The sequence below is a fragment of the Lolium rigidum genome, chromosome 2 (genome assembly GCF_022539505.1).
Source record: "Lolium rigidum isolate FL_2022 chromosome 2, APGP_CSIRO_Lrig_0.1, whole genome shotgun sequence".
NCBI classification, from domain to species: domain Eukaryota; kingdom Viridiplantae; phylum Streptophyta; class Magnoliopsida; order Poales; family Poaceae; genus Lolium; species Lolium rigidum.
Window position 1 is genome coordinate 13,191,268 of NC_061509.1, and position 18,048 is coordinate 13,209,315.

At 42.8% G+C, this 18,048-nt stretch overlaps 2 long non-coding RNA genes across 2 annotated transcripts; both read left to right on the top strand.

Annotated features, from left to right (window-relative positions):
• Positions 1 to 10,304: 10,304 nt before the first annotated feature.
• On the top strand, positions 10,305 to 14,633 carry LOC124685980. Its single transcript, XR_006997665.1, has 6 exons — positions 10,305 to 10,600; positions 10,679 to 10,789; positions 11,039 to 11,104; positions 11,309 to 11,411; positions 13,994 to 14,099; positions 14,419 to 14,633. It is a non-coding gene; the product is annotated as an uncharacterized LOC124685980 (long non-coding RNA).
• Positions 14,634 to 15,569: 936 nt separating this feature from the next.
• On the top strand, positions 15,570 to 17,403 carry LOC124685981. Its single transcript, XR_006997666.1, has 3 exons — positions 15,570 to 15,625; positions 16,789 to 16,871; positions 17,347 to 17,403. It is a non-coding gene; the product is annotated as an uncharacterized LOC124685981 (long non-coding RNA).
• The last annotated feature ends 645 nt before the right edge of the window (positions 17,404 to 18,048 follow it).

Consider the following 18,048-nt stretch of genomic DNA (forward strand, 5'->3'; position numbering starts at 1 on the left):
TGCACAAATATGACATAAAGTGTGCATAAAACATGTAGGTATCATCAATAATGTGGCATGGAACATAAGAAATTATCGATACGTCGGAGACGTATCACCTGCTTGATGCGCAATTAAGTGTCGTTGGCCCATATATATGTAGTGTTTAATTAGGGTTTAGGTTTTAGGGTCTAGGGTTTAGTGTTTAGGGTGTTTAGGGTGTATGTTTAGGGTATAATTAGGGATTAGGGTTTTAGGGTTTTAGGGTTTAAGGTTTAGGGATCATCGATCGAGTGCACACACACATTATTAGAGGCACCCGCGCCTTTGCGCATAAAGTGCATGCGTATATATAAGTGTGTTTTTTGGCCACCAACGATATATATCTATAGATCGAGAGAGAAAGATTGAAATATATATATTTATCCCCAAGAATATGTTCAGATATATATTGAAATATATGCACGAATGATATGTGCAAGGTATGCCATGCGCGCATGCACACTAATTGTATATATATTACGAGGCAACTTAATCAAATGTGTTTTCATTCGAGAGAACTTGTCAAGATTCAACAAAGTTAATTAATTTATTAGCGCTAATTAGTTGGTCGCCTGCTTGATGCGCAATTTAGTGTCGTTGGCCTATATATATGTAGGGTTTAATTAGGGTTTAGGATTAGCTAGCTAGGGTTTTAGGGTTAGGGTTAGGGTTAAGGTTAATTAATTAGGGTTTAGGGTCTAGGGTTTAGGGTTTAGGGTTTGGGGTTTAGTGTTTAATTAGGGTTTAGGGTCTAGGGTTAGGGTTTAGGGTTTAGGGTGTAGTGTTTAGGGTTTAGGGTCTAGGGTTTAGGGTTTAGTGTTTAGGGTGTTTAGGGTGTACATTTAGGGTATAATTAGGGATTAGGGTTTTAGGGTTTAAGGTTTAGGGATCATCGATCGAGTGCACACACACATTATTAGAGGCACTCGCGCCTTTGCGCATAAAGTGCATGCGTATATATATAAGTGTGTTTCTTGGCCACCAACGATATATAGATCGAGATAACAGAGAGATTTAAATATATATATATCCCCAAGAATATGTTCAAAAATATATTGAAATATATGCACAAATGATATGTGCAAGGTATGCCATGCGCGCATGCACACTAATTGTATATATATTATGAGGCAACTTAATCAAATGTGTTTTCATTCGAGAGAACTTGTCAAGATTCAAGTTAATTAATTTAGCAGCGCTAATTAGTTGGTCGTCTGCTTGATGCGCAATTTAGTGTCGTTGGCCTATATATATGTAGGGTTTAATTAGGGTTTAGGATTTAGGATTAGCTAGCTAGGGTTTTAGGGGTAGGGTTAGGGTTAAGGTTAATTAATTAGGGTTTAGGGTTTGGGGTTTGGGGTTTGGGTTTTAGGGTTTAGGGTCTAGGGTTTAGGGTTTAGTGTTTAGGGTGTTTAGGGTGTACGTTTAAGGTATAATTAGGGATCATGGATTAGGGTTTTAGGGTTTAAGGTTTAGGGATCATCGATCGAGCTAGTGCACAGACACATTATTAGAGGCACTCGCGCCTTTGCGCATAAAGTGCATGCGTATATATATAATAAGTGTGTTTCTTGGCCACCAACGATATATATAGATCGAGAGAGAGATTGAAATATATATATAGATCCCCAAGAATATGTTCAGATATATATTGAGATATATATATGCACGAATGATATGTCCATGGTATGCCATGCGCGCATGCACACTAATTGTATATATATTATGAGGCAACTTAATTAAATGTGTTTTCATTCGAGAGAACTTGTCAAGATTCAAGTTAATTAATTTATCGGCGCTAATTATTTGGTCGCACTGCTTGATGCGCAATTAAGTGTCGTTGGCCTATATATATGTAGTGTTTAATTAGGGTTTAGGTTTTAGGGTCTAGGGTTTAGTGTTTAGGGTGTTTAGGGTGTATGTTTAGGGTATAATTAGAGATTAGGGTTTTAGGGTTTAAGGTTTAGGGATCATCGATCGAGTGCACACACACATTATTAGAGGCACCCGCGCCTTTGCGCATAAAGTGCATGCGTATATATATAAGTGTGTTTCTTGTCCACTAACGATATATGGATCGAGAGATAGAGATTGAAATCCCCAAGAATATGTTCAAATATACGCACACACATGAATTATTAGAGGCACCCGCGCCTTTGCGCATAAAGTGCATGCATATGTGTGTTGTTCGGCCACCAACGATAGATCGAGAGAGATAGATAGATTGAAATCCCCAAGAATTAGAGGACCCCTTGCACAAGTGTTGGCCATCTATATATAATATGAATCCCAATAATGTTCATACATGATAGGGCATATGGTGTGAAGCAATTTTTTTTCGAGAACTTGTAAAGATTCAAATTTATCAGTGCTAATGGAAACTAGTGCACATTAGAGGACCCCCTCTTACACGTGTTGGCCATCTATGTATAGTTTGAATCCAAATAATGTTCATACATGATAGGCTATATGTGAACCAATTTTTTCTTCCAAGAACTTGTCAAGATTCAAATTTATCGGTGCTAATGGAAACTAGTGCGCACTAGACGAGCCCCTTGCGCAAGTGCTGGCCATTACATATAGTTTAAAACTCAAGAATGTTCATAAATGGTAGGCCATATGTGCAAAGGAATTTTTCCCGTGAACTTGTCAAAATTCAAGTTTATCGGTGCAAATGGAAACTAGTCCAAAAAATTACATAGAGGTCCAAGAGAACTAGACAATAACTAATAGGACCTGCAACTTTACAAAAAGGACCCCAAAACATATAGCGAGAAAATCAATCGAGTCCTTCGGACCGCACATCGGATCTCTGCTCCGCATCCTTTCCGAGCAACTCCGTCGCCGGGGACGCACCACTTGGGACGGTGTCGCCGGTAGTCGCCAGGACGAAGGAGAAGAAGGGCCTCGGCAACGGCACATTGGCTGCGAGAAGGGCCGCTGAAAGGCCAAGATGTTCACGGGCAAGACGTATGACGCCGTCGTATGCCCCGAGCTTGTGAACGTTAGCGAGCTTGACTTCCCCATTGACCGGATCCGAAGCACCGACCAAAGCAAGCCTCACCGTTAGCGCCATCACCTTGATGGCACCGGATCGAGGTTTGGCCGGCAAGATCCGCCGATTCACCGTAGGCCGGATACGAAGCCGATGACGAGATCCCCGACTCCATTGCGCCATTCCGCTCATGGGAAACACTCGGATCTAAGCTTACAACAACATGAACTCCCTCGGATCCAAATTAACCGACTCAACTTTGCTTATCTAAATATGGATGTATCCACACATGTTTTTACTCGAGATACATACACGTCTAAGGAAAGTTGAATCAATTAATTTAGTTCGGAGGGTGTACGATATACGGAGAGAAGTCGGCCTCGTCTCCGGCCGGCGAGGCTGCCGGAGAGAAGGGGAGAGGAGCCAGGGGAGTGGGAGAGACTCGAGAGAGAAAGAGAAGAGGAAGAAATGAGAGCTTCCTGGGGAAGAACATTATTTTTGTCGTTCTGCTCGTAGCTTGAAACTGAAAATTTCGACCGCGCGCCAAATCATCCCGCCGCATCCATTCGAAAATCCCGTGACCAGCTTTACCCTTTTAACCCTGGTCCGGAAGCTACAACCCACCGACCATGGAGGGCTCATTCGGTAACAATGAAATATCTTGCCTAGATCCCGAACCCTCCCCACAGGCCCACACCCACCCACCAACCATTCGCCCCATTAGCTCAAAAATACTCTCACACGCCAAAGCTCTGACTCTCTAGAGTACTAGATCTGCTTCGCCGCCGGCATACTCCTCCACAGCGTAGCCTTGATCGTGTTGGCTGTCCACCCACCTGATCCGCTCCCCCGCCGCCCTCGCCACCGACGGATCTGCTTCACCGCCGACCTCGCCACCGACGGATCCGCTTCACCGCCGACCTCATCCACGGCGTAGCAATCAACGCCTTTCTCGTCGACGCACCGGATCCTCTCCAACGGAACCGTGTCTACTTCACCGCGCCCCCCTCCACAGAAGCCGATCTATTCCACCGACTACCTCGGCGCAGCGGCTGTATCAACTTCACCGAATCCCTTGCCAGCCAACCAGATCTGCTTCACTAACGCCCGAAACAGGGTCGACTCATCGTCTCCCGCGTTCGCCGCCGCTGGAATGCAAGTTGCCGCCCCCGTCCACCCCGCCGCAGCCTGGTTAGTACGCTGGCCCGTTAGATCGCGGTGTTTCTTTAGCCATGTTTTGTGTAGTTATTTGCAGATCTCATATGCCATTAAATTTCTTGATGTGTTACTTCGCATGAAGTTCGTTTAAATATTGTACAGTACCAAAGCATTATCCGGTCGCTACCATCTTGTTCATTCTCACCGACACTGTGTGCATCCACATATTTATAGGGGACCCATTCATTTGCTGCTAACTGTTTTTGTATTGCATGCTATTCCTTTTATAGTCATGCTATGGGCATTTCCAATCTGGTTGTTCTTATACCACGTCATTAGCTCACCGCTAGCCGCTAGCTGTTTTCTCGTGTCTGCTATTCTTTTACTGCTTTTATAATCATGCTATGTGCATTTCCAATCTGCTTGCTCTTATACCTCGTCTTTAGCTTATAGCTATTTTTTTCCATGAATGCTCTGTCGCACAGCCTTGTATAGTTATTGCTTGCGTGCATGTCTGGTCTTTGTATTATCGTAGACTAACTTGTCAATGTTATTTTTCCTAGGGATTGATCATGCGAACCACTTATTAGAATATCCAACATTAACAGCGGGGACGCTAGGGAAGGTTGGAATCTGAGTTCTTGGTTGGTAACTTTGGCAGTTTACTTCCGTTATTATCTATAACCTATATGCATTGTTCCTTATGCAAGAGATAAACACTTGGAACCCTGCCATAGCAATGCCATCCATGCTTTACTATGTTTACTGCCTATTTGATATGCTTGTCTTGGAGCAACTGCGAAGGTGATTTGAACACGACATTTGGTCATTCTTAATGCCGGTTTACTTTATGTGGAAAACCTTGGCATTACCCTACTCTAAATCTGAATGTCCGAAATTCGTATCTCATGCAAAGCAACATCTAGTTGGTTTTAATCGATATCCGGTAAATATTGGTTTATTCATTTGGCAGCTCAAGTTTTTTGTTATTTGAAACCAGCTAACTTGGTCTTAAATGTGATATCTAAACACAGATTAAGGACAATGGAGCTGGAGGATTAGCATTTCACTTGATGGTTGAACCTAAAATGACAGGCATGTCGACCACGACTAGTGCACGCAAGAGAAGGACCTGCGACGAGCCGGTATGTTCTCGCTACATGTCGTTATCCGATCTCTACATTGCGTAATACATGTTTGAATAGTTAATTGTTGTAACTATTTTTGCAATATTACCAGAATGCGGTTTTAGTGAAGCGGACATCATTAGAAGATAGTCGCCAAAGCGACCACTGTGCAACATTATGATGTAAGTCCGCTTAGTACAAGTTTCATACATTGTCTTATTTATGCAACTTGTTATTATCTTATATCTACATTGCATAATAAATGTTTGAATAGTTCACTGTTGTAACTATGTTTGCAATATTACTAGAATGCAGTTGTAATGAAGAAGTCCTTAGTAGAAGATAGAGCGCAAAAAAGGTTCCGGCGTGAGCCTATGCAATGATATAATGTAAGTCTGCGCTTAGTACTTGTGACTATCTCATATCGACAATGCTTAATACATGTTTGCATAGTTCATCGTTTAATCTTTTTGCATTATTATCAGAATGCAGTTCTGATGAAGCAATCTTCATTAGAAGAGAGGCCCACAAAAAGTTCTGATCTTTGTTCTGATGCATCCTCTCATAGCCGTCAACCTAGACCATTCTTTTCATCAAACAGTGAACATCTCAAGGCTGTACTTTATAAAAGACATGGTATTGCTGCTTTAAGGTCTGTAGCTGATATGTTGACCAAGAGTACACAAGATTCAATCAAGGCGATTGCCAAATGTCAACATGTTATTGATGATGCTAATAGAAGTCCTCAATGATTCTATGTAATTTTTTTATTTGGGCACATTGATTGCCTTGTAATTTTCCTAGTTATTTTATTTGTGTATGTAATTGTGTGTATCATTGATATCAGATTTTAGGCTCATGAAATTTAATGCAAGTTGACTAGTCAAACAACCAGGGCCCTATAACAGATTGGGTCGGCCCATTAACAGTAGTGTGGGACCCACTTTCATTTTGGGCCGGCTCATTTACTTACTGGGCCGGCCCGTTAACAGGAAAGTGGGACCCACCTGTGCTTTTGGCCCGGCCCACTGTCTTGTTGGGCCGGCCCACTTGCTACATGTTGGACCCCACATACTAAATGGGCCGGCCCTTTAAGAGGAAAGTGGGACCACCTACGTTTTTGGCCCGGCCCACTAGCGTGTTGGGCCGGCCCACTTGCTATATGGTGGACCCCACATATTAAATGGGCCGGCCCTTTAACGAGAAAGTGGGACCCACCGTGCTTTTGGCCCGGCCCACTATCTTGTTGGGCCGGCCCACTTGCTATATGGTGGACCCCACATACTAAATGGGCGCGCCCTTTAACTAGGAAGTGGGACCCACTGTGTTTTTGGCCCGCCCACTATATTGTTGGGCCGGCCCACTTGCTATATGGTGGACCCCACATACTAAATGGGCCGGCCCACTAACGAGAAAGTGGGATCCACCTGTGCTTTTGGCCCGCCCACTGGCTTGGTGGGCCGGCCCATTTGATCTAATGTGGACCCCACGCACTAAATGGGCCGGCCCGATTAGCAGGAAAGTGGGACCCACCTGCTAATTGGGCCGGCCCAATAACTTCTTGGGCCGGCCCACTTGCTTTAAGGTGGACCCCACTTTGTAAATGGGCCGGCCCGATAACATGAAAGTGGGTCCCACATGTTTTGTGGGCCGGCCTTTTTGCCTGTTGACCGGTCAAACGAGTGCATTCGGCCCGGCCCACATGCTTAGTGGGCCGGCCCATTAATGTTTTGACCGATCAACCTTAGAGGTTAGGCCCGGCCCACGTAACTAATGGACCAGCCCGACCTATATAGTTGACCGGTCAAACTAAGTCAGCTGGCCCGGCCCGCAAACTTAATGGGCCGGCCCGCTTAAGACGTGGCGAGGCCTCGTGTGGGCCTACCATCTACCACGGGGTTTCGGCGGTTAACGCCGTTAACCGCCGATTAACGGCGTCTGCCACGTGGCAGTTTGCATGACGTCAGCAGTCAACGGGCTCCCGGAAACACTTCTGCAACGGTCCAATTTTCCGTGGCGGAAGGGCACCCAAGCGCGACGGGCCGACAAATACGTGGTAGGACTTTGCCTGACGCAGTTTCGACAACAGAACCCATATCGTCGGGTTAGGCCCATAGGCGACGAAAAATACCCCTTAGCGGACGATTTTGAGACGTTGTCTATCAGAACTTTTCTTGTAGTGTGGGAGCTCTGTAGCATTCCTGATATTATATGTAGATGACATATTATTGATTGGGAATGATATAGAACTATTAACCAGTGTAAAAGGTTATTTGAATAATAGTTTTTCAATGGAAGACCTTGGTGAAGCATCATATATATTAGGCATCAAGATTTATAGAGATAGATCAAGACGTCTAATGGGGCTATCACAGAGTACATACCTGGACAAGATTCTAAAGAAGTTTAGAATGGACGAAAGTAAGAAAGGATTCTTACCTATGTTACCGAGCAAAGTCTTGAGTAAGACTCAAGGTCCGGCTACGGCAGAAGAAAGAGAAAGGATGAGTCAGATCCCCTATGCCTCGGCAGTAGGCGCTATCATGTATGCCATGCTATGTACTAGACCGGATATATCACATGCTGTTAGTTTGACTAGCAGATATCAAAGTGATCCAGGAATGGAACATTGGACAGCGGTCAAGAATATCCTGAAGTACTTGAAAAGAACTAAGGATATGTTTCTTTGTTATGGAGGTGACCAAGAGCTTGTTGTAACCAGTTACACCGATGCAAGTTGGAACACTGATCCTGATGACTCTAAGTCACAGTCTGGGTACGTGTTTATATTGAATGGTGTCTGCAGTAAGCTGGGCAAGCTCGAAGCAGGTGCACGGTGGCGAAGTCTTCAACAGAATCGGAGTACATAGTGGCTTCATCAGAAGCGGTATGGATGAAGAGGTTCATTGTAGAGCTCGGTGTGGTTCCTAGTGCATTGGACCCACTAGTCATCTACTGTGACAACATGGGTGCCATCGCCAATGCACAAGAACCAAGGTCACACAAGAGGCTGAAGCATATCAAGCTGTGTTATCATTCGATTCGCGAGTACATCGAAGATGGAGAAGTAAAGATTTGCAAAGTACACACTGATCTGAATGTAGCAGATCCGTTCACTAAAGCTCTCCCTAGGGCAAAGCATGACCAACACCAGAATGCCATGGGTGTTAGGTACCTTACAATGTAATCTAGATTATTGACTCTAGTGCAAGTGGGAGACTCGTTGGAGATATGCCCAAGAGGCAATAATAAAAGTGGTTATTATATATCTTTGTGTTTATGATAAATGTTTATATACCATGCTATAATTGTATTAACCGAAACATTGATACATGTGTGTTATGTAAACAACAATGAGTCCCTAGCAAGCCTCTTAACTAGCTTGTTGATTAATAGATGATTATAGTTTCATAATCATGAACATTGGATGTTATTAATAACAAGGTTATATCATTATATGAATGATGTAATGGACACACCCAATTAAGCGTAGCATAAGATCACGTCATTAAGTTATTTGCTATAAGCTTTCGATACATAGTTACCTAGTCCTTTCGACCATGAGATCATGTAAATCACTTATACCGGAAAAGGTACTTTGATTACATCAAACACCACTGCGTAAATGGGTGGTTATAAAGGTGGGATTAAGTATCCGGAAAGTATGAGTTGAGGCATATGGATCAACAGTGGGATTTGTTCATCCCGATGACGGATAGATATACTCTGGGCCCTCTCGGTGGAATGTCGTCTAAATAGCTTGCAAGCATATGAATTTCTCCTATAAATGATGCTAGAGTACCCGGCCATCCAGGCCACCTGAGAGGGGCAAAACAATCTTGTCCGTCGGTTTCACCAGCTACAGTAAATTCCAATCCCGCTTTTCACCACATCCGTCGGATGTAGTAATTTTTTAATCACCTTTTGCTTGTCCCGTCGAGTCCATGACAAACGGGACCTTATATGTGCGGGGGCTGCCGGTCATAGGCAGCCACACAGGCTCGTTCATGTCACCCTTCTCGTTTGGGGCAGTGAAAACCTAGACGGGCCAGTCTCTCCTCCCCCAATCCCCACCTCCTCTCCCGTCCCCCAATCCCCACCTCCTCTCCCAACCCGTGCCGCCGCCTCTCCTCCTCGGAAGAAGCGCCGTCCGTCACCCCGCTGCACCGGCGTGCGGCGAGATCAAGAAGGATGGCCGCAGCGACCGGAGGCGCCGAGCGCGGCCAGAGACGGGCCGACGCAGGGCGGATCCGCGACGACCGGAGGCGGCGGTGGCGGCGGCGACCGGTGGCGCCGGGCGCGGCCAGAGACGGGCCGGCGCTGGGCGGATCTCCTCTTCCCCAATGGAGCTCAAGGGGCGGCGGGCGCCTCCTCCTATTCTCTCTCGTCCATCTGCCTCTTCCTCTCCCATCCCTGCCATCTCTCTTCATGGCGCTCCAGGCTCTCCAAATCGAAGCAGCAGCGGGAGGAGCTCGCACACGACAGGAGGGGGGCCCACGGGTTGGTGCAGCGGATGGTGGCCGCAGAGGACGATGGTGCGGCCTCAGGTGGTGGACGGTGGTGCCTGCCGAGGCATCGACGCGGCGGCTTGGCGGTCAGAGCCGCGTCGGTCGTTTCCTCTCGGGGCTCGGTAAGTGCCTCCATCTCTGCCACTTCCCCTTCGCACGAGGGCCCCTTTCAATGCCTCCCCCTCTCTCACTCCATTGCCTATGCTATTGGTAGGCTAGGCTTTGTGCAACTGAGAGACAACAAACGTGTTCTAATTCATATGATTTATGTGGATCCATAGTTTTCCGTTGATTTTCTATATGATATCTGAGGAGAAATAATTGGTTACCTTCATTTTCTGAATATTAGGAGGGGAGGCTGCTGTTTGGGAGATGCCATTCATGGTACCAATTCTACTGGCTCGATAAATCTTCTCAAATCCCGATCCCAATACAGTACCATTATTTAGTGCACACATTCATGAATAAATTTGGATTCTCAACTTCTCAACTTCTCGATGGACGGCGAGAGGAGGCGTTGCAGGAGGAAGTTGGCGGCGCGCCGGTGGAGTCGGCAAGGCGGAGGGCGGCGGCGCGTCGCCACAGCCGGCTGCTGCGTTTCGGAGGAGGCGCAGCAGGAGCTGGCTGCTCACCTGGCAGCGCCTCTCCCATCACCCGCAGGCCGCAGCGGACGAGAGGCCAAGCAGGGGAAGATGGGGGTGGAGACTGAAGGCCACGACCACCACGCGGGCGCAGCAGATGGCGAGGACAAGGGAGGCGGCGACCCCCACGCCCTCTCATCCCTTACCCATGTTGGTTGCATATCTCCCGTTGAGCCCTTGTTTCTTCTTCCTTCCCTACTTCCTAATTGCTGATGAAGGCGGATACAGGTTGGGTGCCCAGGAGACAGAAACATTGCTATCCATGTGTCCTGCTGCACGTGTTGCCGCTTCTGAAGCGATGGAGAGGAGCAACGGATGGGAACATGGGGTGCTTGATAGGTAATCTACGATCCATCTCCTATTTTTCTCACGATTTGCCCTGTTCATTTTGGCTCAAGTTGTCTGCTCTTTTGCGACTTGTTCAGCTAAGATCACGTGTGCACTGTAAATGGCAATTAATCAGGAAGTTTGGATTAGTTAAAGCACTGACTTAGTTAAATCTGCAGGCAGATGGTATGGTTAATAGTTAATTTGTGCAATATGAATCTGCTCAGAATTTTTTCATCATCAGTTGGACATGTCTTGCAGGAGTGGATTAATTAGGTACGAGCCCAAGCGGAAGGCTTCAGGCACGCCTCACTTAGGTGGAAAGAGGTGCATCCTGATGAAGACTGATATATTTTGGTTTCTGTTTTCTACTTCGTACCTCCATTCAGGCCAACTTTGTGTAGATTCGGTAGAACACAAGCGGCAACAGCTGATTGACGTTCCTTTCCTCTATGCTGAAAAACATGCATCCCCCTAACAGACAAGCTCGCTTTCTTTCTATAAGTTTGTGATCTTTCATGCCTTTTGCAGATGGAATAAATAAATAAAAGAACGGAATTCACAACAGGATCTGTCTTGGTCTAGGTAGAAGAATTTGCTGCAAGCTGTTGGCCATCGTGGCCCAAAGCACCAGGTACATTCAATGCACTTCTGGTTCTTACATATTAGCTTTGCTTCATGATGTATTTGTTATTTTTTCCTCCACATGTTTTCTTATGGGAGAACTATCAAGTTTGAGTATTTTTGATACATAAATAAATACTCCCCATGTTCATTAATATTAGACTGTTTAGACATTTCAATGTGGACTATATACGGACAAAAATGATTGAATCTACACACTAAAAATAGACTAGGTATGGATCAAAATTATTGAATCTACAAAAAGCTAAAAGGTTGAGTAGTATACATGGGCCATGAAATATCCCCTTTGTTTACTAATGTATGCTAGATAATTGTGGCCCAATTCCAACTCAAACTTTACAGTTTGTTTAATATTAAAATATGTCAAATCAGAGTTGTGTTGTGGACAGAAAGATGACTAGAACTTAGAATTAAAGATGTTCAACTATGGTACTACTTGATGTTTGGATTTACTTTTGTGAGGCACTAACTGTTAAATTGGCCATCGTGCAAAGGTTTGTAGATGGTGATTTCCATTGCCTTGTGTCTCTAATTTCAGTTCTCTAATATATTTGCTTTTCCTTTGAGGTGTGAGCTATTTGCTTCTAAATGGCCAGTGGCAACAGCACTTGTATATGGGCCAGTAACAATGATATAAATTTTTTGTGATATATGGTGGGTTATCTCACACCTTTTTTGGCCCTTCACCCGCTTGATTTGAGTTTTTTAATGGAATCAAATAGTGTCTCTGCATCTTAACAAGCCATCCATTGAATGATTCCCACATCCATTGAACATATTCGTTAATGATTCACATGCCTTCAGTCAGCTTTGCACTATGGAGATCACTGTTTCCTATTTATGCTTATTGTTTTATTGAGTTTATAAAGCACTGTAGATTTTGAATATGCTCTGAGTTTAACATTCTTTTGGTATGTGCCTGACAGGGGCAGGTAAGAAACAACCCCATTTTTTGCTCAGGCCTAACTAAAGATTATGTCATCCAGCTTTTGTGGGCAGTTAAAAGAGCAACCCTATTCTCAGTAAATTTTGCTTGCCTGTCAGTATATTTTTGGTTGCATTGTGTGCTTCAGTCCCTCTCGTTTTATTCTGATTTGAGGCCTTCAATCCCCTTTTGGTTGGTTAATAGTTGGCGCTACTCTTTTCCTTCATTCAGCTTGTTGTTCTGATTGAAATTAGGAAAAATATATACTACCTCGGGACGTAAATAATAAACGCGCCGGCAAGCGAATGATATGCGTGCATAGCAGGATGTATTGCGTTCAGTAGAACAAATTAACAAAAACATTATCCATTATATCGATTGTGCCAAATTGAACATAATGGCCTCTGTGGTGAGTTGCCGGTACCATCATGTTCGTTTCCTTCTTAGCTTGGCCGCGTTGCATTTCTCTTTCTTTTCTTCGTGTTTTCCTCCTTTTCTCCTCTGAATTTCTCCTCTGCACCTCATTCCTTTATTTCTCGTGCCATGGTCTGCCATGGTCGAATTATGTAGGTAAAAAACCGAGTCTCCTGTCATGTGATTAACTTTTTAGATACCTCCTAATTTTTGTGATGAATTTATGTGGTAGATTTCTTTTGGTAAATCTGGGACGCCTACAACTGATGGGAAATGAACTTGTTAGCTCTGTTTAATGTAATGACATATTAACCTATGCGTATACTGGACATAGATGTTTTTGTTAGTAACCGCAAATGTTTAGTTTGATGCCATGTCATTTTTATGAATTATGTGAGAGCTTCAAATGATGTTTGTACCAGACCGTGGGCGTGGGGGATGGTCCTGATGCATGGCTAGCCAGTGTAGTTGTGGGGGTAGGAATACAAAAAGGAATATACTTTGATCGAAACCACGAATTACTTTGATATGTCCTGTCAAGGCATAATAATAGAGCAGGTGCTAAAATCTCACCCATTCCTCAATTAATTTGTTCATGCAACTAAGGAAGATGACCGTGTTTGCTATAGGTACATAGAGATCTCTAGGCACCTCTTTGGTTTAAAACTTAAATTTACCCAAAAAAAAATCTTTGAAGAATACATGCTTCCCTTTTTTAGTCATCCTATGGGGTTGCCAACTATTGGTGCAATAATTGAACATGATTCTTGCTGATTATTGTTACCAAGCAAGTGGGCAGACATGTTTTATGTGCATTGAGTGAACTGAATCTGCTGGTTAGTTAATTTTGGGAGTTTCTCGCAAAAAAAGTTAATTTTGGGAGAGTTGGGTTAGTGAAGGTACATCAGCTTCTCCAATAACATTTTGATCCGTGTTGGTTCATCCTAAAGATTATTCATGCTTGGCTCATTTGTACATATGTGTGCTTGTCAAGACAAAGGCAACAAAATTCTGAAGGTGGTAATTTTTTGTTCCCATATGTGAATGAATGAATACTACTTCCTGCAAAATCTGTACTAGGCATCAGATACTTTGCAGATTCGCTATATTAAAGCATGGTTAATGCGTAGTTCGGAGGTTCTGGTTCTCATCTGCATTCCATTCTTGAGTGCTTTAGCCATCATTGTTTGAAACATCTTAAAGCCTAATGTTGCAATGATATGACGGCCCAGAAGGAGTACTTAGCGGGAGCGAGCTAGGTGGAGGCGTGAATTGAGCGCTGGTGCCGTGGAAGCGAGCGTGGGTCACGGGCGCAGCTGAGCGGTCACCAGCGTCTGAGTAAGTGATTTGTTTTTTCATAAGATGTAATGTCTTCTGTTCAGATGAATTAAGCATAGATGAATAGAGGTTGGCGGATGGGTCCAGGTTTGACCACCAGATGTTTGTTTTAAAGCGTTGCTCAAAGTGAGATTTATTTTCTTGATGCCTATAAATTTTATTTACTTTAGAACACTGTAAAAGGTAGCATGATTTTTGCTCCTTGACAGGTTACCGATTCTGGTTCTGGTTCTTTGTCGAGTTTTTTTTAGCTCCATGAAGTGTTATATTAGGCACCATTTCTATTCTCTTGATTCTCTTATATTTGCTGGTCATGTAGATAAATTCCACCTGCAACACTAATAAATGCACAATCAGAGAGAAATGTTGAGAAAATAGAGGGCAACAAGTGCCTCGCAACTGGCTGAAAAATCGCACCGAATGGAGAGAGCGTTGCGTCGACCAGGGACCTGATCGGGTGTATGGCACCATGTCATGGAGGGGCACTGCGGCCTGTGGCCCAAGGCGCAACAATTTTTCTCGATGCCCACATACCTCCCAGGTCAATACGGATGACATTGCTATGGCGTAGTTGGCTATCTGAATATTCATATGATTGCAACTATTTTTTTGTACTCAAAGAAGGAATGGGTTTCGTATGTCTTTATTTTTCGGGCAGTTATTTTATGTCATTCAACATAGATTTCGTATTGATTATGTATCCTTTGCATATATTCACCCTGCAATATTGTTTTTCATTATGTTTGTATTTAGATTTTTCTTATTTGACTATATAGGTGCTTATAGCCTCTTATGCTTGTTTTTTTACACGTCTAAATATGCAGGTTGTGGTCGCATATTCAAATTTGATGTCGTTTTAGCGCTTTGCTTCTGAATATCAGCACAGTGGACTGACATTCAGTGGTTTCGGGATTCGAGAGCCGATACTTTAGGTATTGTTTTATTTGCATGTGTATAGGTCTATCATGAACAACCATTTTTTCCCGTTTTCTTCTCATGGGTTTATGGGATCTAAATAATATGTGTGCTTAGTCCCGGATTTTCATCGTCGCATAAAAACCGACAATGGTTTGTGCTATGCACGGAGTAGCTTTACAACGCTCTCGTAAAAGGAGTAGCATTACCAAGACAGACATGAGCATGGCTAAAAGCAAGGCATTACTGTTATAATTCAGTTTGTTGTACCGTGCAACCTGCTATATTTTGTACCGTATTGTCATGGAAGTATTTAGATTTCAATTTATAATACCCCTATTGGTACTGCGAAAAATAATACCCTATTAGCGTGGGCATACAAGCTTCATTTGTTAATATCTCCCATGCTCATTCATATTGTGCAAGTAAAGTGAAAAAGGTTAATGGAATCTTTCGAACAAGTTTGTATTTACTCTATAAATAGTGTGTATTACTGAAATATAAATAAGAGAATTCTTTTCTATTTTCAGCCAGGACGGCAGGACGGCAGTGAGTGCATGCCGGTGGCCTCAGCTGATGGACGACGGTGGCCGCCGAGCGATCGGCAGCAGGTACGAGCTCGTGTTGTCATTGGTCAGTCAATCTACATGCTCTTTTTTAGCTTAACTGATATGCTATTATGGGACGTTAGGTAAGTTTAGTCAAATCTGCTCCCATATGCAAATGCTCCTCCCTGCACTTGTGCTGCAATCACGCACTCTGCATCTCTTCCTCATCAACCTATTTACCTCTTTCAGTATTTAGCTCTGCAAAGTAGACGTGCACTTAAAAATTGGCAGTACTACCCACCGTCTCCTCTCTTTATTCCTTAAATACTTTTTTGGGTTTAAAACTTCTTCTATCCAATGATGGTAAAACTTTGAAAACCCATAGATTAAAGTGATAAGTGAATTAACTTGTGATGATAAAAATAAAGATATTACTAGCCATCTGTATGTTAATTATTGTTTCAAACATAGCAATGAAAGTCTATTTAAAATTCCAAGCAGGTAGTTCTAGATACTTTCTTAAGAAAACTATGATCGTTTGATTCATGGATAGCTTAGTTAGCAGTATGATGTAAGCAGTGTGCTTCTTTGCTTCAGCTTTAGAAATTAGCTCTGAATAATTGCGTATATGTGTGATTTTAATGTATTGCTATTCCTTTTCTCGGTACTTGCCTGTAGTTTCGGTTATTTGATTTACTATTATTGTTTGGACAACTTGTCATTTCCCCATGCTTTGCTCCTCAACCTTCCATTTTTTATGTTCAGAGCAAATAAATGATTATTACCTTCAAAATGATGTTTGCCCCACTCAGACCACATTATTTATAAGAATTCAAAATATTTACAAGAATAATTTACCCGTCCTCTGTTTCCTAATATAAGACGTTTTGGCATGCTTATTTAGCATTCCAAAACATCTTATATTAAGGAACGGAGGTTGGGGGTTGCATTTATGATGTATACATATTCTCTGATCGCAGTGATTGTTGTTAGCCATACATATATATCCTCATTAAGAGATGTGAAACAGGACAGATAAGAAAATAAAGTCCACCTTTACGTGAAAAATATCAAAGCTGGATCCACTGGATTCATCTATCTCAGATTTGACTTTCTGTGGAAAATTATAGAGGACACTATACATGATATTCTACCTATACAACCGTAAAATCAATGGATTGCCATCCTTTCAATAAAAAGTCTGAAGATATTGTATTATGTTTCAGGTAACAAGAGCAAAGGCTGCTGCTGATGGTTGGGTTCCAGGACTAGGAAGGAACACTGAAGCTTATACGTTTTAAAGGATCAGGTTTGTGTTTCCATGACCCCCGACAGCCGAAACTCATTTGAGATTAGAAGTTACCATTGTGTTCGAACCACTCTATATTATGTTGAAAACTTGATATAGCAGGCCCACAAAAGTTTAATAGGTGGAAGTTGTAGATTGACACATCAGAAAGCACCATGCAGAGTGTGCAAGATCCTCCATTCTAATGGGAAATTTGACATTGCTAGAACCAACGATATTCTGAATTTGAGTGTTCTAGAATACCTCAATAGTAAGTCTCAAAAGAATAAAATTGGTTAAATTAAAGGTACAGTTGAAAATTAGGTAAACCTGACAAAACAAAATATAAATGTGGGTCTATCTGGAATTATACTATCATATAGGAAATAATATTACTGTGTTAGCCTTCGGCTAAGATGAAAAAAAATGGTGCTACCTTCTCGATACAAATATGTTGACAACCAATAATGTGTAGTTCTACCTTTTCTTTTTGCAGTTTTGGTGTTCCATCTTCTCTATCAAAGCCATAGGGCTTGAACCCGCTGCTCCGCTCTAATATGGCAGCGAGCTGGGAGTTGGTGACAGAGCAGGTTTGGACGGGGCTACCTTATCGGAGACCTGGGTGGTTTGGATTTCGAATGCCAAAATCCTGTTTTTTTGGTTTAATCCATTTGCCTTATTTATATGTACTTTAGCTCCCCAGTTATATTAGCTATTTAGCTTAGACACTATCAGAGTATTTGTTAAACATGGTGCAAGTGTTATTTGTTAAATGCTTCTACTGTCGCCAGTTGTCTTCCTCAAACAATGCAGCATACATGTAATATTCAGAAAAAGAGTAGAATGAAACATATTATTGTAATATGAGCTATTTACTATGGTGCTACCTTTTAATTCTATCCTTTGTGTTGTATGCCAGTGTATTGCAATTCATTACTTTCTAATCAACCTGGTGTGCAATCAATGTATTAGTTATCTATTTACTGTCAGTGCCTTTGTGTTTTATTTCTTACTCAAAGAACACATGGCTTTAATTCTGGCTGTCTTTGTACTGGGGCGCGACGGTGTGCTTTGCATCTATGCTTTGCAATTATACACTTCGTTTAATGCGGTGCTTTTAATTTGAGTTTGCTTTAGGATGTTCAGATGGCAATTAATTTGATGCTGAAGAAATTAGAAATAGTAGCCATCAATATTT